The 27,176-nt window shown below is 42.5% G+C and overlaps 1 protein-coding gene across 12 annotated transcripts in view; it reads left to right on the top strand.

Annotated features, from left to right (window-relative positions):
• DAB1 (DAB adaptor protein 1) overlaps positions 1-27,176 on the top strand; it is a 1,307,076-nt gene that overhangs the window by 183,315 nt on the left and 1,096,585 nt on the right. Inside the window, exon 1 of one of the 12 annotated variants that reach the window (XM_072649606.1) lies at positions 10,152-10,407. The exons of the other annotated variants lie outside the window; for them this stretch is intronic. The gene's annotated coding sequence lies outside the window, so the exon portion shown is untranslated. Of the gene's footprint in view, positions 1-10,151; positions 10,408-27,176 lie in introns of those variants that run through there. 12 annotated transcript variants of the gene reach the window in all.

Genomic DNA, 27,176 nt, shown 5'->3' with positions numbered 1-27,176 from the left:
GGTGACCAGGATCAAGTCCTTTAATGCCTCTGGACCTCTGCTTCCTCATCTGCTAGCTGAAGGTGTTGTTGAACTAGAGGACCTTCAAGATGTCTTCCAGTCCTAAGTACATTAGGACATAGATTGTAGGAGTAGGAAGGGAGCTTAGCTGATGAAGCGTTGGAGGTAGAGAGAATCTTAGAACTTAGAGCATTAGAGTTAGAAGGGATGTTAGAATTCAGAGCGTCAGAATATGGAGTGTTAAAACTGGGCATCAGAACATTTGGAACACACAGCATAGAATGTCAAAGATGGGAGGGAACAGAGATCATAAACTGTCAGAACATAAATGTTAGAGCTAGATAGACTGTGGAACATGGAATTTCATAATAAAGAACATAAAATGTTAGTGATAGCAAGGGCATTAGAATACTGTGGCACATTTAGGCTCTGGAGTTACTCTGCCAACCTCCCCTGCCCCCTGACACTGGTGGGTCAAGTCCCTTGACTGAGGGGGTAACCCTAAGTTACCCCTAGGTTATGGTACTTTCTCCAGTGCTGTCAGATAGAGCCCCCATCTGCTGTATTCCAGTATCAATTGATGAGCTACCTCTTCAAAATCATCTAATTAGTTAATTGCTTATTGACATCATCAGTAATCAATACACAACAATTAGCTTTTATAGAATAATTTTCACTGAGAAGATATAAAAAGGATTTTATTTATAGCAAGGAAATATCCCCCTGGCTTGAGGCACAGTGTTCCCTCTAGTTCCTTGGTCCCTGGGGAGAGTGTTCTCAAATACAGTGTTTCTCAGATAAACTACCCACTGGGTGTAGCAGAGGGTACAAGTCACTAACTTGCTTGCAGGGGAGGTAGATGGCACAGTGGATAGAGTGTCAGCCTTGGAGTCAGGATGACCTGAGTTTAAATCTGGCCTCAGATGGTTACTAGCTGTGTGACTCTCGGCAAGGCATTTAATCCTGTTTCCCTCAGTTTCCTCATCTGTAGAATGAAATGGAGATGGCAAACCATCCCACTATCTCTGCTAAGAAAACCCCAAGTAGAATCACAGAGTTGGACATGACAGAAAAAGTAACCAAACAACAAAAAAGCTTGCTTGCAGGATTCTGTTTTTTTGGCTCCTTGGTTAATTCAATTTACTGCTGGACTATGTCAGGTAGAATGTTCCTCAGGGCTGACTCCTTACTGGCCCAGCTACTGGCAATCTCTGCTATGGACTAGAATTCCTTAACCCGTGACCTTTTGAAGAACACAAGGTCCATGATGTGGTCTACTCCATCTATAGTTCACTTAAGATCAGGAAAGAACAAATAGGAAGAGGTCAAGAAAGAGAGGGACCACGTGCTCATGGCCACATGTCAACCCAAGTGGAAGAAAGAAGCCAAGACCTCTCCTCAATCCAGAGCTCCACCATCCTTTTTCCTCCTACCTCAGTAACAACCTGAGAAAACCAGAGGTCCAGCTCCCATACTGGAGTCTTTACTATACATGTGCAGTTCCAGTTTAGCCACCAACTTAGAAAGCCTTTTTTTTCACCAGGTGATAAGCAATGAAATCTCTGTGTACTCATTACACATCCATAGAAGCAGGGATGCCATTCCCACTGCATGGTTTGGCAGCAGGCAGAGTACACTGTGCATGCTCAAAGGACTGAATCCCTCATTACAACAGATCACCAGAACTTGAACCTTAGAACATAAGATGTCACAGCTAGAGGGGACTTCAGAATATAACATATAAGATCTTGAAAGGAATTTAGAATCTGGAGCACATACTCCCTAGTTTTTCAGCCCTGGGCAAGTCACTTATTTGCCTCAGTTTCTTTATCTGTAAAATGGAGAAATAATAGCATTTAGCAGAATTATTGTGAGGATTCAATCGATCAATTTACATTAAGCTCTTTACACTCCTTAAAATGCTATTACAAATGCTAGTTTATTATTATTAAGATTATAATTATTTTACTATGTAGAGTAGACTGAGCTCCAGAAAGGGTAGCAACTTGTCCAGGGTCACAAGGGACTTAGTGGCACTAAATTTATTTCCTGTAGGTTGCTTAAGATTGCTTAACTTATGGCATGTCCAGACCCTTGTTAATGTTGTAGGTGGAGGCTTGGAAAGGGTGAATGTGTGTGATTTCCCATGTCATGCAGCTGTCTGGCCTGGTAATAATAAGGACAATAATTCCCATTTATGTATTGCATTATGGCTACAAAGCATTTCACGTGCTTTGTCACATTTGCCTCTAATAATGTGAAAATGAATTTATTTTTAAATCTATTTTTTGTTCACTTTCACATCCTTCCCAGCCTCCTTCCCTCCACAGGCTAACAATGGAGCCAGTGGGTTTTGATTGTGCCTGGCCCACATTTTGCTCAAGGCTTTTCTCATTAGTATCTTCACCAGAGGGCAGCCTGGGAGGGGCACCATGTCTTCCTTGCTGTTTAATAGCACTTCTGGGAAAACGTGCAGCAGGGTTAGAGGTTGGTAATAATAGCCGGAATGAAAGGTTTTCTGGAGGCCTGAACTTCGGATGGCCCTTTTCTTCTCAGAAGCAGAAAGGGCCTTGACCAGTGTTTGCTTGCTTCTCTTGTCAAAGGACCCTTTGTTAGCAATCTGACATTGCTTCTGCCATCCTGGTATCTTCCTGACACAAGCACCTGGGTACAATTTAGGGGTATCCATTAGTCACTCTCTATGGCTTGGGCCCCATTCTAAACTCTGGGATCATTAGAATTAAATTTATTTTGTTTTATGAAGAGGGACTTCAGATCCTCTGCAAATACTCAGGTTAGTTAGAATATAAAATATAGGAAAGGTTTTATTACTACAATAAAAATTCAGAAAGGACTCATTCTCAAGCCTATAGACATTCAAATCAACTCAAGCCTCTCTTTTCACAAGGGGTTTGTGTAAGTCCTTCTGACTTACTATCCTACTTCTGTACCTCTTGGGGTGTCTGGAGATTCACATGAATCTCCCTCCCTCCCTGATCCCAGTCCTACTCCCCCAACCTTGCACCTGCACAGTCCGTATGACTCACAGTACCAGTGAAGTCCAGGCTTGTTCCTCTGCAACACAGGGCTGGTTATGACTCTTCATTAGTCATGGCTCCATCATTAGACATTGTTTTCATGGTTCTTGCCATGCTAACATTGTTGTTGCCCTCAGTGACCCGTTGGCCTACTGCTAATTCTATGTCCCTATCTGGCACCACCCAAGCCCCTCTGGGGAACCATGTGAATTCAGTCAGTCAGTCAACAAGCACTTCCTGAAGGAGCTGTTGGGCTCATCTCCCAGTCTAGACAGTGCTTGATGTTCCAGTTTTATCTAGCCAGTCCTTGCTTCTAGGATTACATCATCTCACTCTCTGTCACTGTTTTCATGCTGCCTGCAAGATCCATCTCCTATGGGTCCTCTTGCCCCTACACTCAGCAAGTTTTCCATGCAGAAGGGTTTATCTGACTTTGCTTGGCTGATTTACACTGTATGCCTCTGGGGGCACCAACCCTTTGGCTCTTGCAAGTACGCTGACCCTGTTTCTGTCTTTCCTCACTATTTAAATATCTGGCATTTCTGATACTTTCATGGTGGTAGACACTGGCAAGAACACCCCTCCCGTCCTGATCATGATTCATTCTGATGGTACCAGTGTGGCACAGTGTATGGAGAATCAGGCTTGGAGTCTGAAAGGGACAACTGCCCCTACATTGTCAGGTTACTGTGAGGGTCAAATGAGATTACAATAAACATGTATTAAGCACTTTCAATATACAAGCACCTGGGAGTACAAAAGCAAAAGTAAAGTATTTCCTGACTTTAAGGAGTTTGTATTTTGGGGGGAGTGAAGGGCAGAAATAGGGTATAAACATCTTAAAAAGGTAATTTGGTGGATAGATGACATAGGTAGCTGGGATTAAGAAAGACCTCCTGTCTATAGGTGGTGGTATTATAGCTATTTTGAAGGAAAATCTCAATCTCTCTGTCTTTGTCTCTTTCTTCCTCCTCCTCCTCCTCCTCCTCCTCCTCCTCCTCCTCCTCCTCCTTCTCCTTCTCCTTCTCTTTCTTCTCTGCCTCCTTTTCTCTTTCTCCCTCTGACTCTCTTCTGCCTTCTGTTCTTCCTTCCTTCTTCTTTCTTCCCCTTCTCTTTCCTTCCTCCTCCTTTCTCTCTGTCTCTTTGTGTATATTTGTATGTGTGTGTATGTATATATATATATACATATACATACAAATATATATGCATATACACACACACACTCAGATATCTATATCTATCTTTTTTATATACATGCATATACATACACAAGTCCCTTCTGCTCTCTGGGCCTCAGTTTCCTCATATGTAAAATGAGGCGCTTGAATTAAATAGTCTCCTAAAATCCCTTCTGGTTCCTACATTCTGCATTTCTCAAATTCTATACGACAATTATTCATGGCAATTTAAAGCAAATTTATACAAAATGGAAGGTTAGGAACTCAGCCAAGGTAGAAGGTTTAACTCTCCGGAGCTGTCTTTCTGTGTGGTTGCCTCTCATGAAATCTCATTATCATAGGGGAAAAAAATCTACATGACCAATAATGAGGGGAATTCCAACTGGAAGGGCTCAGGGGATTGGAAATGGCTCAGTGCCTGTCACTTGGCTCATCAATAAGACTGGGCTGCTGTGAATCAAGCCACTCCTGAGCAGACCGATTTCGACCTGGGTAGCTTACATTTCTCGTATACTTTGGGGACCTTAATTTATATGCCCTTCACAATGATTCTGATCAGTAGGTGGTACTCTTATCCCCATTATACAGATGAGGAAACTGTGACAGAGAGAGGTTAAGTGACTTACCTAGGGTCACACAGCTAGTAATTGTCAGAGGTGGAGTAATAATACCAATAATAAAAATAACAGTAATATCCCTCTTTTAAATCATGCTCTAACATTTGCAAACCATTTTGCATATCTCCTTTGATCCTCAAGACAACCCTACAAGGCAGATAGAGGCTTTTAGAGATGGCAAAAGTCAGACATATAGAGGTGAAGAGACTTGCCCAGAGTCACAGAGCTAGTGAGTAAGAGACAGGACTTGAACTCAGGTCTTTCTGATTCCAGGTCCAGTGCTCTATCGAACCATCCAGTAGCCTTTAAATCTAATGCTCTGTCCCTGTGTTAGGGCTGGAATACAAAGGTTATGTCTCTGTCAGACCTTGGGACTTCTGCCACATGTAAGATCTTTCTCTCGTTTGGTCTTAAGCTGGCTAAGTTTGGTATATAAGAAGTAGATTTCATGATTGGGAATTTGGAGAATCTAATGCCTTTTGTACCTTAACCCCAGTGAAATCATAGATGTAGAGCAGGAAATAGCTTTAGAGTCCATCTAATCCAACTCTCTTATTTTACAGTCAAGAAAAGTGAGGCCCGGTGAAGTTAAATGACTTAAGATAACGATAAACATCAAAGTCAGAATTTAAACCCAGGTTCTCTGACCCTAGAGCCAGAGTTCTGTCCAATGCAGTACACTGCCTGGCAAACAAAAATGCAAGTGAATAAAGCAATTAATTCGATTGAATAATTATTCATTTATTGTCTGTTGGGTGCAGAGTTTTGTGTTAGGTGTGGGGTGTTACAGGTAAATGTGGCACCTTGATACAGTCAAATGAGAACAACAGAGAGGGAGAGGGAGAAGCAGAGGCAGAGGCAGAGGCAGAGGCATAATGCTAGCATGGGGTAGAGTTAGAAGATCTCTCCTCCTGTGTCCTTCCACTTAAGGATGAATGAATGAATACCTAGTACTCACTCTGTGTTAGACATTGAGCTAAGCACTAGAGATGCAAATAGAATGGTGACATAGTACCTTCTCTTGAAAAATATCCATCCTAATGGAAGAGGCAACCATAGCGGAGGGTCCAGATGCAAGGTAGCTGGAATGATATGGGGTCCTTAGGCTGCAGGGCAAATAGCAAGGGCCAGAGATCCAGATGGCAAGTAATCCAGTTTACCTGGATTATAGAGGGGAGATAAGATTTCTATATAAACACATTTTCTTTAGTGTCATTGCAGTGGATAAAATCTCTATCTATGTAATGCTTAATGTTGAATTATTTGACATGACACATTAATACATCTCCTAGCTGGGTCAGCAGGAGTCATGGGTGTGGACTCTGTAGGGCTTTCCAATGCTGACAGTTAGCTGCTGGGCATCTGGCACCCCTAAGGGGGCTTTCCTGTATGATGATGGTGTCTGGCTGATGCAGGGCCAGTGGCCCGAGCAGCATTTCTGCTATTGCGGTTCTTGCCTCTACTTGAGCCCAACATGGGAGTATCTAGGTGTATTCATGGCTGTGGTTCTGGTCAGCTCATTTCAGCCTCAGAATGCTGCCTGAAGGAGGAGATAAATACCTGCTCTTTCTCTGAATTCTCTGAATGTTGTGGTTACAGAAAGCAACAGTTTAAGCACCAAACAGGAATGCTGGACAAAGGCTGTCAACTGCACTACCCTATATAGAGGGGGAAGACTGATTTTCCTTTTTGTTTACCTTATTATTGTATTTATTCCAATAACTTGACCTTCCTTCATGTGATCTCTGGTTTGATCTAGTAAAAACGGTACGAATGGGATCCATGAGTTTTGGTTTAGAATAGATGTTTTCCTTGAACACAGTTGTAGTTTCCAGGGGCCTACATTTGAGAAGGGGCCAAGTTAAACCCAGACTTCTAAATGAATGCCAGCTGGAAGGACCTTAGACCATAAAAATGTTCAAACATATAATCATTCATTCAATGAATAAACATTTCTTAAACACCTAATGGATGTTTGCTCAATGAATGAATGAATGATTATATGTTCTCCGCATTTTATGGTCATTTCCAGCCGACACTCTAGGATTCTATGAAATATTCAATTAGACCCTGAAGGGACCTTGGAACGTAATCATTAGATCATAGGTCTAGAGTTAGAATGGATCTTAGAGGTCACCTAGTCCAATCTCCTTGTTTTACAGATGAGGAAACTGAGCCATAGAAATGTAGAGTTCCTTTTGCCCAAGATTACAAAGACCATATGGAACCTAGAAGGATTGTATATAGTACATAGAACACTAAATTTTAAAAGGTGGCATTATTGAGAGGAAGGAAGGCAAAAAGATGCCTTGGTGTGGAGTTAGAAGTTGTTGTTCAAACAGGATCTGAGTTCAAATCTCTGCTCTGCTGCTTACTAACCACAAGAAGACGGGAAAGTCCAATGAACTGTTTTATTTTCCTCATCGGTAAAATGAAGGAAATGGCCTTTAAGGCCCCTTCCAGCTTGAAATCAATGACTCTGTTTTAGAAAATAGAACATTAGAGGTGAAAGAAACTTTAGAGCAGACTCATAGAAATAGAAGGGACTTTGTCGAATTCCACAACCTGTTTTTATAGAAGAGAAAACTGAGGCAACAGAAGGCAGTGTCATTTCTCAAGGTCTCTAGATCACTTAATGGTAGGACTGAGTCTGGAATCTAGATTTTCAGGCGTTTAGCGTTCATTCCACTGTACAAGTATCTTTGTTCCATTGTTTTAATTGTGCCTGACTCTTCATAACCTCATTTGAGGTTTTCTTAGTAAAGATACTGGAGTGGTTTGCTATTTCCCTCCTCTAGCTCATTTTATAGATGAAGTAACTGAGGCAAACAGGGTTAAATGACTTGCCTAGGGTCACACAGCTAGTAAGTGTCTGAAGCCAGATTTGAAGTCAGGAAGATGAGTCTTCCTGATTCTAGGCCAAGTACTGTACTCACTGGCACCTTCTAGTTGCCCCATATAAATCTTCCCACTAACTAAAGATGCCCAACTCTCTCTCTGTCATGGGTTCTACTATCTCATCCAACTTAACAATACCAACTTTTATATGGGGAGAAATGTATAGCTTTGGTCAGTTGCAAGGAGAACAGTGGAGGAGACCTAAGTTAGAGTGAGTGACCCTAGATTCCCATCTGCCCGCATACCTAACTGAGAGAATTGCTAAGAGATGTGGATGCCTCTAAGTCAGGAAATTGCATAACGTGAAATTCAAGGAATTTGCTTACATGTAAGATTTTTTATAGTGTTAATTTTATCATAGAGTAAAGTATGGGTCAGGATACATTAAGATGTCAAGAAGTGCTGCTGAAATGACTCAGATGAGCTCGCATCTAAGGGGGAGGATAAAAATAAGAATTATGATCGCTTGCAATAAAACTGTTTTAAACTATTAAGTCGTTCACTAGCAACAATCCTGTGAGTTAGATCCTCTAGGTGCCATTATCCACATTTTATTGATGGGGAAAATGAACCTCAAGAGGAGTGAGCTCTCTCTTGCGGTAGCCCAGAGAGGATATGGGACAAATTGCTTCATCTCCGTGGTCCTCAGTTTCCTTACCTGTAAAATTTGAAGTAAATGAGCTCTGGGATCCTTTTAGCTCTCAGTCTACTACTATGATATGGAATATCCCTTTAATGATGTGAAGGGTTTTCTGGGACTAGAACTTGTTGTAACTTGCTATCTTTGCTCTAGAGGCACTCTACCAGATACACTGGCCTTCCCCCTTCTCCAGGGCGCAGTATATCCCTAGCCTCAAGACCAGTTAAGTGTTGGAGGCAGGACTGGATCTCAGTGTTTTCCAGACTCAAGTCCAGAACAACACACTACATATAGTAATGGTGTATTTGTAGACTGGTTTATGGTGTCCTGTGGGTACATCATCTCATTTGAGTTTTTTAAAAATTAAATCTAATTTTTTTCAATAAATGAAAAAAATGTTTTTCTCTCCTCACTCCCCCTATTGTTCTCATTTCATCTTGGTTACAATGTTCTTATATAAGTAATAGTAAAGGAGAAAGCATTCTGTAGTGTCAAGGGTTCTGAACTTGGAGTTGGAAAGGTTCACACTTTAATTCTCCCCTCTGACACTTACTGCGTATCCTTCAGAAGGTCACTTACCTTCTACTTGTCTTAGAGAACTCCCTAGGACTCATCTACGAAGTCAGGGAGTGAGCATTTATTAGCTGAATTCCATGTGCTTGGTGCTATGCTGGGGTCTGGGGATCCAAAGTCAGGAAGGGAACTGTCCCTTTCCTCAAAGACCTTACATCTCTTTGGATCAAGAAGTATAAAAAGTTACATGGTAATGTTGCTATATATTTAAAAGGAATAGCATGTTGTACATAACAGACACACAGTTTCATGTGCAGCCATCTTTTATTATACTTAGTGATGGAAATACTTGTTTTATTTCATAAGTTACAAATAAAATAAGTAGTTTTTAAAGGAGTAAACAATATGGTGGCTACTTCGAAAGGTAGTTGAGAAACAGATATGTCAGAGAATGGTGAGTGGGCTGGAAATTGTCACATGGAGGATCCCTTGAGAAACTCCAAATATTTAGGATAGATAATCAAAGCCAATTCAATTCAATGAGCATCAGTAAGGAACTGCAACGTACCAGGCAGAGAGGTGGTTCAGTGAGTTGAACGTGGGGCTGGAAGCAGGAAGATTCACCTTCTTGAGTTCAAATCTGGCCCCAGATACTTACTAGCTGTGTGATCCTGGGCAAGTCACTTCACCCTGTTTGCCTCATTTTCCATATCTGTAAAATGAGCTGGAAAAGCAAATGACAAACCACTTCAGTATCTCTGCTGAGAAAACCCCAAATGGGATCATGAAGAATCAAACATGACTAGGAAACAACTGAAGAACCACATGTACCACACATTCTCCAGAGGAATAGGGATCCAAGGAGGTACAATCCCTACTTTGATGAAGCCTACATTCTACTGGAGGGAGACAATATATAAGGAGATATAAAATGCATGAAGAGTAGTTACAAGGTAATCTTGGGTGAAGTGAGACACTAGATCAGGGATTCTGAAATTTGTATGTGTCATGGACCCTTTGAGCAGTCTTGTGAAGCTTAGGGATTAAATAAAATACATACAACAACAGAGATGATGATAATAATTAATAATTAATAATAACAGCTGGTGATCTCATTTGATCCTCACCTCAATCCTGGAAGGTCAGCACTATTATTTTCCTCATCTTACAGATGGAGAAACTGAGGTTGAGAGATGTTAAATACCTTGCCTAAGAAATGCCTGGGGTAGAATTTAAAAGCCAGTCTTCCTGACTCCAAGGCTAGCACTCTATCCACTGTCCCAAATGCTGGTATCAATATATATTGATAAGAAAAGAATCATAGAAGTTCACAGACTCCAGGTCATGAAGTTTTGTACTAGATTCAAGGTAACTTGGGGGAAGGCACCAGCCAATGGATCAAGTAAAGCCTGATACAGGAAGTGACACGTGATTGGAACTTTGAAGGAAGATAGGGATTCCTAGTGATGGAGGTGAGACTGAGGAGTGAATTCCAGGAATGAAGAGAGAATGAGTAAGGAGCAGTAAGTAAGCCATTTTGGGTGGAGGAGAGAGAGAGTGGGAGAGGGGAAGAGAGTATAGACTGGATCCAGAGGCTGAAGGACTATAAATGCCAAAGAGAGGAGTCTGCATGTCAACTTGGAGGTGATCAGCAGTTACTGGAATTTCTTGTGTAGAGGATGGAGCTTTGATTTCTTGGAATATCTCTATGGCAACCAGTTAGAGAAGGAAAGACAGGGAGGTCAGCTGGGAGACCATCGCAATAGTCCAGATAAGAGATGGTAAAGGGCCTGAATTAAGGTGGGCACTGTATGAATGGAGAGATCAGGGCACTTGGAGAGAAATTTCCCTATTACTTTTGGTGGGGAGAGCTCCCTGCACTGATGAAATCAAACACTTTTCTTATTATTATAATAATGTTGATGCTTGGTTGTTTCATTTGTGTCTGACTCTCCATGACCCCATCTGGGGTTTTCTTGGCAGAGATCCTGAAATGGTTTTGCCATTTTCTTCTCCAGCTCATTTTACAGATGAGGAAACTGAGGCAAACAGGGTTAAGGATTTGCCCAGGGTCACACAGTTAATAAGTATTTGAGGCTGAATTTAAACTCAGGAAAATGAGTCTCCCTGAGTCTAATGGTGGGACTCTATGCAATATGGAACCAACTAGCAACCCCTTATTATAACTATTATGTTTTATAGTTCTTGTAAAGTACTTACTCCACCTTGGTCCTGTGAATTAGCCACATAGTCAGTCAGCTAGCATTTATTAGTTGTCTGCTATGTGCCAGGTACTGTGTTAATGCCTGGGGATACAATGCCTCCCATCTCCCATTTGATGTTAATGAAAATGAGCCTCAGAGGTGAATGACAAGGCCAAGGTCCCACAGCTTGCCAGTGGGAGAGTCAGGATTCTGCTAGTTTTTAGCATCCCTCTCTGCTGTACTCCTCCCTCATCCATCCCTGTTTCCTCTCCAGTTTTCACAGGCTGGTTCACTTGGAGCCGTATGGTATGGAGTCTCAGTGGCTGTGTAGGAGAAAGACACATTTCTCAGTTTATAATTAGAAGAAAAGGGAATAAATAAGTTTGTCGTCTTCTGCTGGCCAAATCAATCAATCAGGAACAGACATTTATTGAGTTCCAACTGTGTACAGGGACCTGTGTGGAGCCTGGAGAGGTTTGAAAAGACATCATGAGGGCAGGGACCAGGCCTTTTTTATTACATGATTCTCTCCTTCAGAAAAGATTTATTTTCTGGTTCTTTTCAGCCTTCTTTCTTATTTATTGAATCAGGATGTTTTCCTTGGCTACTTATTTCTTCAGTTTCTCAGGGCTTTTTCTTGTAAGGATTTCTTCCCCCTCTCTTTTTTCTGGGGGAGGAATTTGTTTTTCATTTTATTCAGTGGGTGTCATTGCTTTTAGGCAGTAACGAAGCTGGAGTGAGGTATAAACTTGGGTCTTTGCCCTACACCACCCTCGATCTCAACAATGACATACCTGGAGTCCTTAAGCATCTTTGTAGGGAGATAGAATCTGTCTCGACTGACAGAATCAGGGAATGGTAGGTAAGAGCCCTTATCTTGGAGGTGAAAGGTCTGCGACCAATGCCTGACGGCTTCACTTGCTACCTGGGTGACCGTGACCAGATCAGTTCCTCTTGCCGAGTCCTTAGTTTGCTCAACTGAAAAATGAGATGAAATCATACTTGTTGCTTTTTTCTTACAGGCTTGTTTTAAGGTAAGGGCATTATAAAACCTTAAAGTGTTCCATAAATTTGAGCTGTTATTATTTTAAATATATGTTATGGTGTTGCATTTATGATGAATGGTTATGAAAACTTTAAAATTCTTTGTGGTTGCTGGAGCAGTGTATCTCAAAACTCCCTTCCTTTCTGCTAAAATTAATGGTTGAATTTTTTAAAAAAGCCCACATTGATTTTCTCCTAATTGATCTCCCTCCTCCCAGTTACTCCCCCTTTCCAATCCTTCCTCCTTTCAGCTGCCAAAGTGATTTTCCTGAAGCACAGATCTGACTGTGTCCCTCCCCTGCCCATGTAGCTCCAGTTTGTCTCTGAATTTACTTCCCATTAGTCCCCTCATGCACGCTGCATTCTAGGGGAACTGGGGCTTTCATTCTCTCTTATTCATATAGCCTCCTTACCTGTGCACTGGCTGTTTTCTCTGCCTGGAATGCTCTTCCTCCTCGGTCTTTCAGAATCCCTGGCTTCATTTATCACTGACCTTCAATATCCCCTTCCTGACAGTCATCTTTCCCTACACATCATTTTATACAGTCAACCATTAAATCCATTTTAAGCACCTACTGTATACCGGGAATTGTTCTAAAAACTGAGAATACAAGGAAAGGCAAAAGATAGCTCCTTCCCTCAAGGAGCTCACAATCTAGTTGGAGAGACAACATGCTCTCTCTCTCTCTCTCTCTCTCTCTCTCTCTCTCTCTCTCTCTCTCTCTCTCTCTCTCTCTCTCCATTTATATATATATATATATAATGTATGTATGTATGTATAACACCAGCATGCAACCAAACATGATATAGACAAGACAGAATGAAGGGAATCAGACAGGAAAGGCATTAGCAAGTTCCCTTGTAGGGAATTCCTATTTATTTCTGTGATTGGCATCAAAGCTTGCTGAGAGCATGGGCAGCTGTTGTGTTTGTTTTTGTATCTTGCTCTGGATCTAAGTTTATGATCATGCCTGGTCCCTGATCAGTGTTTAGTAAATGCTGGACTGGATTGAATATTCATCAAAGCATGGATGTTAGTTAAAGCCAGTTAGATCAGAAGGAAGGCAGCTGTAGAAAGAGGATGATAGAGGGTCTGATGAATATGCAGAGCTGTAGTCTTTTACCACAAAGCAATTTTGTCATCCACCTCCCCTCCAAATTTACCTTTAACTGACCTACTCATGATTTATGTTCAAAAGTAAGCTTATTGTATATCTTTCCACAACCAGAGCATCCAGACTTCTTTTTCTACTTCAGTATAAAGCCTCATAACCCCTAACATCTGCAGGATATCCAGAAACAGTTCCTCACCTGGACTGAATCAGTTTTCTGGATTGTAGTTATATACCCTTGGTGTTTCATTACCCTGAATCAGGCCGAAGTGAGGATGGTGAGGAACATGCATACATCTTGTACTCTCTTGTAGGAGTAATATTGTCCACTAAGTTGCCTTCTATATGTTCAATAAACCCACTAGATTAGCGTGACTGAGTATAAACCTACCTGTCTCTCTGCTTCCTGAATTCCAAACCTGACTAACATGGACACGGTGTGAGGACACTTTTCTCTGGATTTTGTGTACTGCTCATTTCATGTTGATCAAGTTTGAAAAGATAAACTTGGTGTGCACAATATTAGGCTGTACCATTTGGCATTTTGTGGATCAATCAATAAACATTCAAGAAGCTGTAACATGTGCAACAGCCATACCCTGGTGAAACTGTCTCAGCAGACAGGCTAAACCAAGTTGAGAGAAACCCACAGACCTCAAACCCTTCAGTGAGTTAGGGGGATGTCTACCCCAAGTGTGGGTGTTCCCTTGGTAGAGTAGGCAGATGAGAACTATTTGTTCCAATGGTCTTTAAAGTGTTTGAAGCAGGTGCTGTGGATTTGGTCAGATGTTGACGATGCCAAGGTTACCCATTGCACCCTGGGTCATCATTAGTCATCCTGACTTTTGTCCTGCCTCTGAACTTTGGTGACTCAGAAAGAAAGAATAAGGCTCATGACTTTGTGCAGCTCTGCTTGACTTTCATCTAGTTCATGTGCAAGGCAAGTGATGTCAATGGTCCTTTCAAAAATGAAAAATGAACAACATTAAACACCTAGTACGTGCCAGGCACCATCTAAATGCTGGTGATACAGAAAGAGGCAAAAACCAGTTTCTACCCTCAAGGAGCCCTCAATCTAATATGGAAAGACAATATGCAAACAGATTTGTACAAAGCAGGTTGTATATTACATAGTCAGGAAATGAGCAACAAAGGGAAGGCACTGGAATTAAAAGAGTTGGGGAAGACTTCCCATAGAAGATGAGATTTTAGTTGAGACTTGAAGGAAGCCAAGAGAGGTCAATAGTGAGAGCAGAGGTTGGAGAGCATTACAGAACTAGGGGACAGTCAGAGAAAATACTGTCTGAACATGAGACAGAGACATCTCAGCTTTTAACTGAGAGATGGGGTATCATGTGCAATAGCCAAGAGGCTGGTGTCACCGGACCAAAGAATGTGTGCTGGCGGAGTGAGGTGTGAGGAGACTGGAAATATTGGAGGGGGGCAGGTTATCCATGACTTTGAATGCCAACCAGAGGATTATCTATTTGATTCTCGAGGTAATAGGGAGCCACGGGAGTTTATCGAGTAGGGGAGCAACATGGTTGGACCTACCTTTTAGCAAAATCACTTTAGTGGCTAAATGAAGGATGGACTGGAGTGGGAAAAGACTTGAAAAGAAAGGGTACAAGGAAAAGGGAACTTGCTTGCAGACAGAGGCTGTTGATGAGGAGGTGAAAAAGTCCCTCCTTGAGGAAAATGGTCATGATCTGTGAATCTTACAAAAGAGTGTTTTGTGAGCTATATTATCACTCTTATTTTACAGATAAGGAAATTGAGGCTATAAAAGGTTATGTGACTAACTTAGGGTCACATTGTCCTTCAGTGTCTAAGGTAGGATTTGAACTCGAGCTTTCCTGACTCTAAGGCCAGCATTCTATCCCCTATCCCACCTAGCTGTCTTCCAATAGGATTTCGAGCTGGGGAGAAGACCCTGGAAGTTACCTGGACTCCCTTCCCTTATTTTAGGTTGGTTGGTGTCCTTCATTTTCGAAAAAGACCAAAATGACATCACTATGCTAGAGTCGAGTTTGAGTGTGTCCGACTGGCTAATCAAACCGAAAAGAGCACGGAATGCTCTACCACAGGTGTGGCATAAGTGATTCGTGTGAACTTAATTTACAGAGATGAAGATGGTGATCAACAGAGGAAATGTACCCTGCTTTGGTCGGACGGGCAGTAAGTGCCATAGCTAGGACTGGATTCCAAAGTTGGCTGTTTTCTGAGTTTGGAATATGTCCTTTGAGAGGAATCACTCTACCCCATTCAGGCACCAGCAAATGAAATAAAAGTCAGCTTCTCTTTATCCACAGTTCTATCATTTTATTCTTCTGCAGCTAACTCTATGGCCATCCCTCCATGGTGGGGCCAGAGGTTAACTAGCAAAGCTTATTCCCAGGATGGAGCTGACATCCTCAGTGATGGCGTCAATATTATAGGACCTTGAGGAGAGGGGAAGAGAAGGGAGGGGGAGGGCAAGAAAGACCCACAGATCTGACTTCGCCAGGCAGCAGGTGACTGGGGTGGAACCCCTCCCCAGAGCTTTCTGCCCAGCTCTACTGTGGCTGGGATCATGGCATTTTGCCAACCTCCGTATATTTGCAAATTACTCAGTGAGCAAACCCACAAGTTTTTCACTCTGCCAAGCCCAGTCTGGAAAGAAAGGAAGGTGAAGGAATAATGTTATTCTTTATATAGCTCCCCTTGGAAGGAAGCTGCTCATCTCTGGGATTCTCATCCAGTTTCCCCAAACACTTCATTGTCTTGCTTTGGCTAAGCTTTGGTCTCTCTCTCTCTCTCTCTCTCTCTCTCTCTCTCTCTCTCTCTCTCTCTCTCTCTCTCTCTCTCTCTCTCTCTCTCTTCCCCTCTCCCTCTCCCTCTCTCTCTCTCTTCCCCTCTCCCTATCTCTCTCTCTCCACTCCCTACCCTGCTTCTTTTAAGATAAAAAAAAATCAAAAAATGTTTTACTGATGTTCAAACAAAACATAGAGCTGAAAATACTTCTAGCTGTCTTGTCAAGGTCTCTTATTTTTACAAATGAGCAAACTGAGGCCCACGGAAGTTAAACAACTTGCCCAAAGTTTCACAAATCAGACATAACAGAATTGGAATTTGAGCCCTGGTTATACAATTATTGACTTAGAGCTGTAAGGAGAAATCTAGTTCAGCCCCTTCCTTTTACAGATGAGAAAACTGAGACCTAGAAGGTTGTGACTTCTCTGAAGTTGAACAGGAGCAGTGGTGGAGGGACCTGAAACTAGGCTGTAGGATTCCAGACCTGAAGCAGCAAGGAATCTGACATTCTTGAGTTCAGCTCCTGCAATAAGCATTTATTAAGTGCTTACTGTCTTCCTCTTACAGACAAGGAAACAGAGGCAGAGAGAGTAAGTGATTTACCCAAGGTCACACTGACTGTAAGTCTTAATAATAATGACTATAAATATAGACATTTAAATAGTGCTTTAAGATTTTTGAAAGACATATTACTCAGTCCTCTCATTTTGAAAATAAGGCAACTGAGGTACAGAAAAGATTACATTCACAGTTAAAAAGTAGCAGAGCTGTGATTCTAGCCCTAGTGTCATGACTCCCTGCGTGATTCTATAACCTCTAGAAGAGTTAAAAAACTGACTGCTGTGCCACTTATAGTTGGTAGATGGGTCATTTTGAATTCTGCCATTCCTAGCTCAGCCTTACCAAGCCTTTGGGAACTAGTGTCCTCTTTTAGGTTCAAGGAGTCAGGCTACTCAAAAGTGCTAAGGGACAAAGGTTTAGATAGAAGTCATTTTCCCTGGAACAGTATGACTGGCAGAGATGCATCACCCAGGAGTGGTACCCAGTTGGGCACAAAGAAGACAGAAAGATCCAGAGGGTCAGAGGATGCAGCTGAGCACCAGGGATGTCAGGAATCCTCAGGATGCTCAGCTGGACCATTATCCCAAGCTCTGTCCTCTCTAACTGCACCAGATGCCAGGCCTTGGGATATGAGTAGCCACATGTAACAGCATACCCCCTGTCTTTATTAAGATCTAATCCTGGTTTTGACAGCAGGATAGTGTTATTAAATTAATGCATGTGTTATTTCTAAAATAAGAGACTTAACTCTTGCATTTCTGACATTCTCTGTGCCACACCAAAACCCAGCTGAGGTGCCGTGTGCATGAGCTTAGCATGTACATGTGAAGTTATTAGAATGAAAATTAATTCCCTGTCTCACTAGTGTGCCCTATCAATTAATTCTGTTGGAGGTACTCATGAATATGCGATCAGTCTGCTCTGTCGACCACCCCCTGCCCCTAACTCCAAGAGTGAGGGATTAACTATGCACAACTGCACATTTTATTAGACATTTCCACTAGCTGTGAATGCTGAGGCTGCCGCTGTTTGGTCCAAACCAACAAGCATTTATTAAGCACCTACTGTGTGCCAGAATTAGGGCATACAAGGGCAAAATTCTCCTACATGTCCACAATGGAAAAAAAAAAGTGACTCTGGAGTCAAAGAATCTAGATTCAAGTCACTTTACACCCTTCCCCCAGCCCCACCCTAATCTTAGCTTCCTCATCTGTCAGATGAGGGAATGATGAGATTGGACTAATGATCTCTGAGGTCTGTGCCAGCTCTGATCCATGATTCCATGGAACCTCTTTACTTACACTCTACTAGAGAGGCAAGCAACATGTTCACAGATAAGGAAAGAAGCAGCACTAAATAGCAGGGAGACACAGAAGGGTTTCCTGGGGCAGGCAGCACCTGCGTTGAATCCTGAAGCAAGCTAATAAAGAACCCAATGTGGGGAGAAGTGCTACCTAGATTTGTGGTCCTACCATCAGCCAGAGCCAACTGCATCATTAGGGCCAAATGAGACTTTCCAAGCTTCCTTCTCTTTATTTCTAGAATGGGGATATTTATTGGAATGGGAGGGGGAAGAGTTCTATGATTTTATTGATCTAGGGGACTCCCTTTGCCAGTGTAGTCTGGCATCATTCTGCCATGTAGCATCTTAGAGATTTGCTTGAGATGCCCTCCATGGTGACCATCAAATCATGTCTCTGCTACTTCTGATCTTCTCCTCCCCACCTGGGCTGGTATTATTCACACCAGCACCTCCATGTCTGGGGAAGGTAACCACCTCATCTTTGGACCTTCAAGTCTAGGGCCTGACTTGATTTACTGATGATGCAGTGTGTGCAAACTAGCTCCTTTAGTCCACTAGATCTGCTGGCTGAAGGTACAAAGTAGGCACTCTGTAGACTTCTCATCTCCTCTAGCTGTGCTCCCTCCAGACCATCTTACCCTCTGCCTTCCCCTTCCTTCCATGTCTTACCTCCCTACAACAGCCCAGCCATAGTCAACACTCTTCAAAATGTATTATCCTAGATTGTTAGCTTGAGGGCTGGGGCTGTAAAAAAAAAAAAAGTGTGTGTGTGTGTGTGTGTGTGTGTGTGTGTGTGTGTGCGTGTGTGTGCGTGCATTATATATATTATGTATGTATATATACATGTACATGCATATGAGACAGATTTTACATACATTACATTTGCATACTCTGTGTATACATATGTATAGACATATATATGTATAAATGTGTATAGAAACTATATATATACATATTTGTGTATATATGTGTAGAGTAAGTGCTATGGAGAGTATTTGTGTGTATACATATTCTGGTACATACATGTAATACATGTGAATGATGTGTATATACATATATATCCGTATATACACATAGTATATATACATGTATGTATACACACACACACACACACACACGTACACACATATAGTATCCCTGGCATTTCAGTGCCTAGTTTATAATTTTAAAAAAGCTTAATAAGTGATTTTTCTTTCTTTTCCTTATTCCTTCATCCTTTCGTTCAAGCGACTTATCCCAGATGACACAGCCAGTAGAAGCAGAATGCAGATGTCCGATGTGGGTCTTGATTAGTAGATGTTCCTCCTTCTGAAGGATCTGGATCCTCTGTTCTGTTCTATATCAGGGATATTAACACCTGGAAAATCGCATTAATAAAGAAGGAGGAATAGGGCCTGAGATTTCCTTGGTATAGGGTACTCCCAGGTATGGAATTGCCCTGTTCCAATAACCACGAGCATTTCTATATAATTTTAGCATTTGTTTAGCATTTAAGGTTTGTAGAGGGCTTGACATATGGCATCTCCTTTGATGCAGGCCCCCTACTCTCTACAAATTAAAGTCTTAGAGAATTGTGTCTTGCCCAGGGTCATCAGTGTCAGAGATGGAACTTCAACCCACTAGGCTACATCAAGAAAACATTTTAAAAAGATTTAAAATAATAATGCCCCTAGTGCCAATGTCATAGTTATGAGGATCCACTGAAATAATTTAATGTGAAACACTTTGCGAATCTCACAGCTTTATGGAAATACTGGCTGCCATTATCATTCTTTCTTTTCCCTTCAAGGTAGAGAAATAAGCCTCTTGGCCTCGATGTCTTCTCATGGTATTTGAAAGGTCATGTTGGGGAAAGCAGATTAGACACATTCTTCTTGGCTGATGGGAAGGAGCAAAGAACAGGGGCTAGATGTGTCAGACAGGTGGATTTCAGTTTGATGTCAAAAAAACTGCCCAAACCATTAATGAGGCCCTTCCCCAGGTCACAAGGTGAAGCTGGATGACTGCTTGTCAGGGAGGTTCTCAATGATCAGAGCTGGGATTTGAACTCAAGTCCTTTAACTCCCAATCCAGAGTTTTTCCCTGGATACTCTGTGGCTTTCAGCTGCTCTCTTGTCTCCTAAGTTAAAGGTGAGCTCCTGCTTTGTAGGCAGGGGGATGCTAGTAAATGTTTAATGACAAGCTGCCTAGAAGGAAAATAAAAGCCCCCCCCAACTTTTAGGTTTCATTTGTGTTATGAACATTTTTTCCCCAATTTTCTGAAATCTAAACAATCACCAGAACAACAAATTAAGCCCTAATTTGTAGCATTTGCTGATTTTTGAGGGATAAACACTCATACTGAAAATTTAGCAATCAACTTTCTAGAGCCCACTGGAGGTGGCTCCAACACAGGCCTGTTTGTATGTCTTTGTCTGTTATTATCCACAGCCTCATATTGCTGGAGGACTGGTAAATATTTCATGATTGATTTGTTGTGCATGTACAAGACACAGTTTGCATGAGCAAGTATGGAATGCTGACATGTGGAATGCTGACACGTCAATTTTATTTAACTTACTTCCCTTAAGGAATTCCTGGAAGGAGGGTCATGGCAGCTGATCTTTAGAGATGATGCTACTGTCATGGAAGATACCTTTGATTTCATGTTGGAAGCTCTAGGTTCAAGTGCAGACTCTGTCTCTTAGTAAGTGTGCCTATGGGCAGATCACACTGTCCTCATAGGGGAAATGAGGATGAAAATGTTTATAGGACTTCCTTCCCAGGGTCATTGTGAGTAGAAGTTTTGTAAACCAGCAATGGAAAAAAAATGTGTGCAGAGACTTGGAGGCAGGGGACCTGGGTTAAAATCAATTCCCTCTCGCCTTTATTTTGCTCATCTGTAAAACAAGGGGCTTGGACCATAGGGCTGCTAGAGACTTCCAGGTGGAAATCTGTGATCCTAGAATCCCTTGCTATGTATCAGCTCTTGATCGCCTTGTGTACTAGGAAGGGAAAGGCGTCCTGGTTCTGCTGAATATCGCCAGCACGCTCTCAATACTTCGGAGCCTCAGGTTTATTTTTTAAATTTTATTGATTTATTTGTTTTTAGTTTTCAACATTCACTGCTATAAAATTTTGAGTTCTAAATTTTCTCCCCTCCCTTTGCTCCCCTCTCCTCAAGATGACGTGAAGTCTGATATGGAGCCTCAGTTTCTTTATCACTCAAATGGGGCAGTTGCCTTACCTCTCTTCCATGCGCAAATCACTTAGTCTCCCCAGGCCTCAGTTTCCTCATCTGTGATACTGATGGTGGCGATGATTTATGAGACTGATAGCTAAGACGTATATTGTACTTTATGGTCTGTAGAACACTCTGTACATGTTCTCTCATTTGATTCCCACAGGAACCTTGGTAGGTGCTATCATGAGCTCCATTTTTGTTGTTTGTGACCCCATTTAGGGTTTTCTTGGCAGAGATACTGGTTTGCCATTTCTTTCTTCAGCTTATTTTACAGATGAGGACACTGAGACGAACGGGGTGAAGTGACTTCTCCAGGGTCACACAGCTAGTAAGTGTCTGAGGCCAGATTTGAACTCAGAAAAATGAGTTTTCCTGACTCCAAGGCCAGCATTTTATCCATCTCAACACTCCCCAGATGTCCTATCTCCATTTTGCAGGGGAAGAAAAGGGAGAGACAGAGGCATTCATTGACTTGCCCCAAATCACACAGCTAATAACCTCTGCTGGCAAATTGGAACTCAGATTTTCCTGCCCCCAGATCTGGTTCTTTATCCACTGTGCCACCTAGGTGCCTATAAATTACAAAAAAAAAAAAAAAAAGATCTCAGTGAAAAGTTCAGTGGTATATTCACTACACAAAGAAAATGCAGGAGATGTGTGATCTTATGAGCCCTAAATAAGGACCTTGGATAGTTCATTTGCCTATCCAGAGCCAAGGTTTGCTCATCCATCAAAATGGGGCTCACAGTATTTCCTCCGCTGACTGTTCCTTCCAGGAAAGTTGTGAGAGAAGCTTTTATCATCCTCATCATCATCCTCATCATCATTAATATTATTATTATTAACTATAAAGGACTCTAGAAAAGAGAGCTTTGTCCTTGGCTTTCGGCCTTGCATGATGAGCCTCTGTGTGGGGGGTGGGAGGGGAGGGAGCCTCCAGACTCTAACCTTGTGCCAGGGAAGAAGGAAGAGCCCTGAAACAAGTCCCCTGATGGTGACTTGGCTGGGTTGGGGCACTTCCAGCTCTCTCAGACTGGGTTAAGGCAAACAAGGCTTTTCTGCCCCTCAGATAAATCCTTTTATAAGCTTTGATCAAAGCAGGCGGTTTCCCTCAGAGCCCCTGGGCACATGAAAATGGCTTTGTTAGAACCAGGCATTTGCATATATTTGCAAAGAGATTTACTTCCCTCCCAGGAATGGGGCCCTTGTCCTTTTGAGGGGGTGGGGTACTTCTGGTTGATAGTAGGCTGAATATGTCTTGGGCTTTTCAATACACAGAAAATCCATCCCCTAGATACTCTGATGTTGAAGTATGTCCCAGGCTTGGGGCCTGTCATCTGGAAGCAGACTGCCAGCTGGGTTAATTCTTCAGCTTCAGTACATCCATTCCTGCCTTTTACACACCACCCCTCCCCATGAAGTCAGACAAACTGAGTATCTTGTCAGTACCCCAGGCATGGTGTGCTTTTCTAGTCTCCTCATGTTTGCCCACAACATTTTGTCTATCTGTACTGTACCCCCTCCTCTGTCTTATTTATTGGTTGAAATCCTAATCTAGCTACAAGGATCAATTCCATTCAAGTCAAGGCACACAGATGGTGTCCTAGACAGTGTGGCTGACCCAGAAGAACAAACAAAAAAACTGAAATGATTCTGCTCCCGAGGAGCTCACCTTGTAGGTGAGAGAACATTTACACAGGGAAGCAAATAATCCCCCTTATGGGAAGCCTCTCCAGACTTCCCCTCCTGCCCAGCTGCCTGACAGATCCCTCCCTCATCTGAATCCATGGGCCTTGGTGGACATCATATAACAGTTTTTCCTGAAAGTGATTTAGACCCTATAATCTCCTCAATGGGGGCCTCCTTCCACCTGAGCAGGTAGCATCCTCATGATGCACTCTGATCCCGTGTGAATTTCATCTGCTTCTTTCCTTAAATCCTCCATAGAAGATCCACCCACAATACTTGGAAAGTTTCCTCTGAAGCAGGATCATTTCTGGGCACCAGCACCAACATGGGACAGCTGATAGACCTTTGGGCCTTTGGCTTCAGACACTTAAGAGTGGGTCACCTTGGGCAAGTCCCTTAACCCTGTTTGCTTCAGTTTCCTCATCTGTAAATGGGGATAATAAGCATCACCTATTCTATATAGTTGAGATAATAAAGATAATAAAGAATTTAGTATAGTATCTGGCATATAGTGGGTACTTAAAGCTAGATATAATAACAGTAACAAATACTTCATCTGTATATTCATGTTAAATGACCAGTACACTTCCTTAGCTGGCCATGTCTTTGATGTCATTTATGAATGGTTTCTACACGTCATTTTTGGTAACATGGAGCTGCCTGTTTGTAGCTACTGTGTGTCTTACCCAGGGCCCTTATTTTCAATATACCAGAGCTGACGGCACCTGAGGAGGTGGCTCCTGGAGAGAAGGGACCAGCCAGCCCCACCAACTGCCAAATAACTGCCCTCCACAGGGCTGGCAGGCCAGCATAGCTGAAGCAGGGCACCCTGAGGGAGAGAAAGGAGACAGAATGTGTCCAAAGTCAAAAGTTCTTTGACCACCATGTTCCCTGAGATCCTGATGGAGACAGCTTAGGGCCCTGTTGTTTTTGTTGAGTTGTTTCAGTCTCTCCAGCTCATTTTACAGGTGAGGAAACTGAGGCAAACAGGGTTAAGTGATTTGCCCAGGGTCATACAACTAGTTAAGTATCTGAGCCTAGATTTGAACTCAGGTCTCCCTGAACAGACCCAATGCTCAATATACTCTTTCATTTTCTACGTGTGTGTGTGTGTGTGTGTGTGTGTGTGTGTGTGTGTGTGTGTGTGTGTGTGTGTGTGTGTGTGTAGATAGACAGGTAGATAGGTAGTTTTCTCTCTGCTGGATTATAAACTCATTAAGGGCCAGAGGCATATCTTATTTTTATATCTGGTTTCAGAACAGGATCTTACATGGTTTAATATTATAGATCTTAGAAGTAGAAGAGAACTTAGTATATCTTTTCTAAAACACATTTGCAAATACAGAAAACTGAGGCACAGAGAGAAGTCATTTTGCAGTGCCTCCACAATGATAACAAGTATTTGAGCTGAGATCTGAACGAAAAATTTTCTGAGTCAATTGCAAAGGTAAGACGAAAGAGAAAGACAGGAAAGGATAGATAGGAAGACAGAAAGGAGCAGGGTGTAAGGAAAGGGTCAGTCCTCTAAGAAACTTCTTTTCTTGTAGTCTCCTTTTTCATAGAGTTTTTTCCTTGGGGGTGGGGGTAACATTTGTTCTTATATTGGGGGTTCCTTTCAGTCTTGGCTTCAATGCTTTAATTAAATTAGATTAGTTTCTCCTAAGCCCCTCTCCAATGAGCACTGTTAATAATAAATGATAAGAAGAGTCTGGAAACATCTGATATTTTTATAGACCAGTGACCCATTAGATGAACCATCTAAGTCTTAGTTAATCTGTGCCTTGGTGAATCAGTGATCTCTCTCTCTCTCTCTCTCCCTCTCCCTCTCCCTCTCCCTCCCCCTCTCCCTCTCCCTCTCCCTCTCCCTCTCCCTCTCCCTATCCCTCTGTCTGGGGGTGCAGAGTGCTTAGCAAATTGGAAGACGCCTTTATTGTTGGAGGAGGGGTACCCCTTCTCCAGCAGGCCTCTGTTGGTGGAGTTGGCTAATTCTTTAGATCTTTGAGTTGGCTGAATCTGGTCTTAATTATTAAATACTCCTTCGTAATTAACATGGAGCCTGTGGGCTGGAAACCCCTTCCCTCATTAAGTCCAAGTAAGGTCTTTCCAGATGTTTCTTAGGGAGACCTTCTCTCCCATCACTCTGTGCCTGGAAGGCAGAGGGTTGTATATTTGGGCCCTTCTGGATAGCAGGACATGTAGAAACGTCCCTAAGTGAAGTTGACATCAGAAGAAAAACCTTCTGTTTTGACCACCCTTCGGCTTTTAACGAAAATGTCCTGCTAAGACTCCGTTGGAAGACAGAGACCATTGAGGTCAAATTGAATGAAAGAAAATCATTCCCTCTCTTTGGTAGGACTTGGCTCACTGTGATTGTATGAACACGAAACGTAAACTCTCTGGGCCTTAGGTTCACGTTAGGCACAGCAGTGGGAGATAGGGCCAGAAGACAGTGTAGCCTAGTGGAAAGAGCCAGTGCCCTTAGAAGCTAGGCCTAGATTTGTTTCCTGGCCTCCTTTGGTCATTAGAGTCACTCAGATCTTTCAGATATTTGTTGAAGATGGGTCAAAGGGCTGGCAATGGAGGATGAGTGAGAAAGCTTGGGACCTATAACTCAGCAAGAGTTGTCTAGTAATGGATTCTAAGGATAACAGAAAGGACTTTTTGAGCCCTGTCATCAGGTGTAGTGGAAGGGTCCCTGGTAGCATTTGGGGAGAAAAGTGCATTGGAGTTAGCATTAAAGAACCTGGGTTCAAATCTCATCATTGAGACTGACTTGCCTTGGTGACCTGGAACCATTCAATTCCCTTGATTTCATAATGCTTCTTTCCTTTCTTCCTGTGCCTCAGTTTTCTGTAAAATAAAGGACTTAGACTAGACTGTAAGGCCCTTTGCTGCTTTCACATCTCTGTTTCCTATAAATTAAGATGTTCAAGGAGGGATTATTGCTTGGGGTGGATGAGCTAATAATTATAAATGACAGAAAGTAGACTGAGCTGTCCTGCTCAGTTCTGTGATAACTGACAAGCTGTATGACCTTGGAAAAGTCAGTCCCCTGGGCCTCAAATGATGGTTTCTGGGGTCCTTTCCTACTAAAGATTTGGGACTCTGCATCTGTGTGCCCTGGCTCCTGTGGCCTTATCCACAGTTCATTCTGTGTCCATATAGTGACTATCTTGTCCCAAAGTGCACATTCAGCAGTGAAGAAAACCCTGGACTTGAGAATCAATAAACCCACATCCCAAACTTGCTTCTAGCATTTATTATGGCCATGGACAAGTCGGTTTCATTTTCTGAACCTTAGTATTCTTACTTTTGGGCAGCTGAGTGGTGCAGTTGATAGAGCACCAGTGCAGGAGTCAGGAGGACCTGAGTTCAAATTTCACCTCAGACACTTGACACTCACTAGCTGTGTGACCTTGGACAAGTCACTTAGCCCCAGTTGCCTCATTCTGGGTTATCTCCAGTCATTCTGATGAATATCTGGTCACTGGATTCAGATGACTCTGGAGGAGAAGTGAGGCTGGTGACCTGCACAGCCCTCCCTCACTCAAAACAAAGTCAAGTGCAAGTCATGTCATTATTTTTCTGAAGGCATGGTCTTCTTCGGCAATGAAGGACGAACACGCATATCATTTTCTTACCTTTAAAAGGAACATAATGATGCCTACTTCCCAGTTCACTCACTCTTCTCTAGCCCACTGGTTTTTATTCTATATTCTTAGTGCATTTGCATTCAGAGCTCTAAGGTCAGGGGCTTTATTGCTAGTTATCTTTTTAGACATTGTCTCGCATATATTGCTATCAGTTACCTCAATTGAGATAGGGAATCCAGGCACTGGGGAATTAGCATTCAAGACAAGGGCTCAGTCACTGGGACAATCCAGGAAATAAATCACTTGGGGAACAGAGTTTCCAAAATTAGATGAGCCAAACTCCAGAGCTGACAACGGCCTTCCTGGGTCCTCCTGTCTTGAGCCAGAATACGCCTTTCTCATTGGACTATATACCCAAAGGATAAAACACAGGACTTACTTCCCATTGAGCCTCCACTCCCCCTTAGGAAGGCATTTTGGGGCTTAGTGGATAGATTGGGGGTGGACAAGATCGGAACCTTCCACTCTAGTTTCCTTGTCTTAGAAGGATTTGACCTCCTCTCTCTTGGCCCCCAAGAGATCCATCATCACAGATCATAGCGTCCAGTTCTGCGTCCTCTCCATCTGCCTTTTTTTTTGACACATGTCCACACCTAATGTATTGACTAAGGAAAAACGAATGAACTCTTAATCGTCTCAAGGAAATGTCTGAACTATTGGGAAGCAAAACATGAACAAATCTTTTCTGGAACTATATCCCTGAAGGAGAT

The sequence above is a fragment of the Notamacropus eugenii genome, chromosome 2, assembly GCF_028372415.1.
Source record: "Notamacropus eugenii isolate mMacEug1 chromosome 2, mMacEug1.pri_v2, whole genome shotgun sequence".
Lineage (NCBI taxonomy): Eukaryota > Metazoa > Chordata > Mammalia > Diprotodontia > Macropodidae > Notamacropus > Notamacropus eugenii.
The sequence above is the reverse complement of the archived record's forward strand: the minus strand, read 5'-3'. Positions and strand labels throughout refer to the sequence as shown.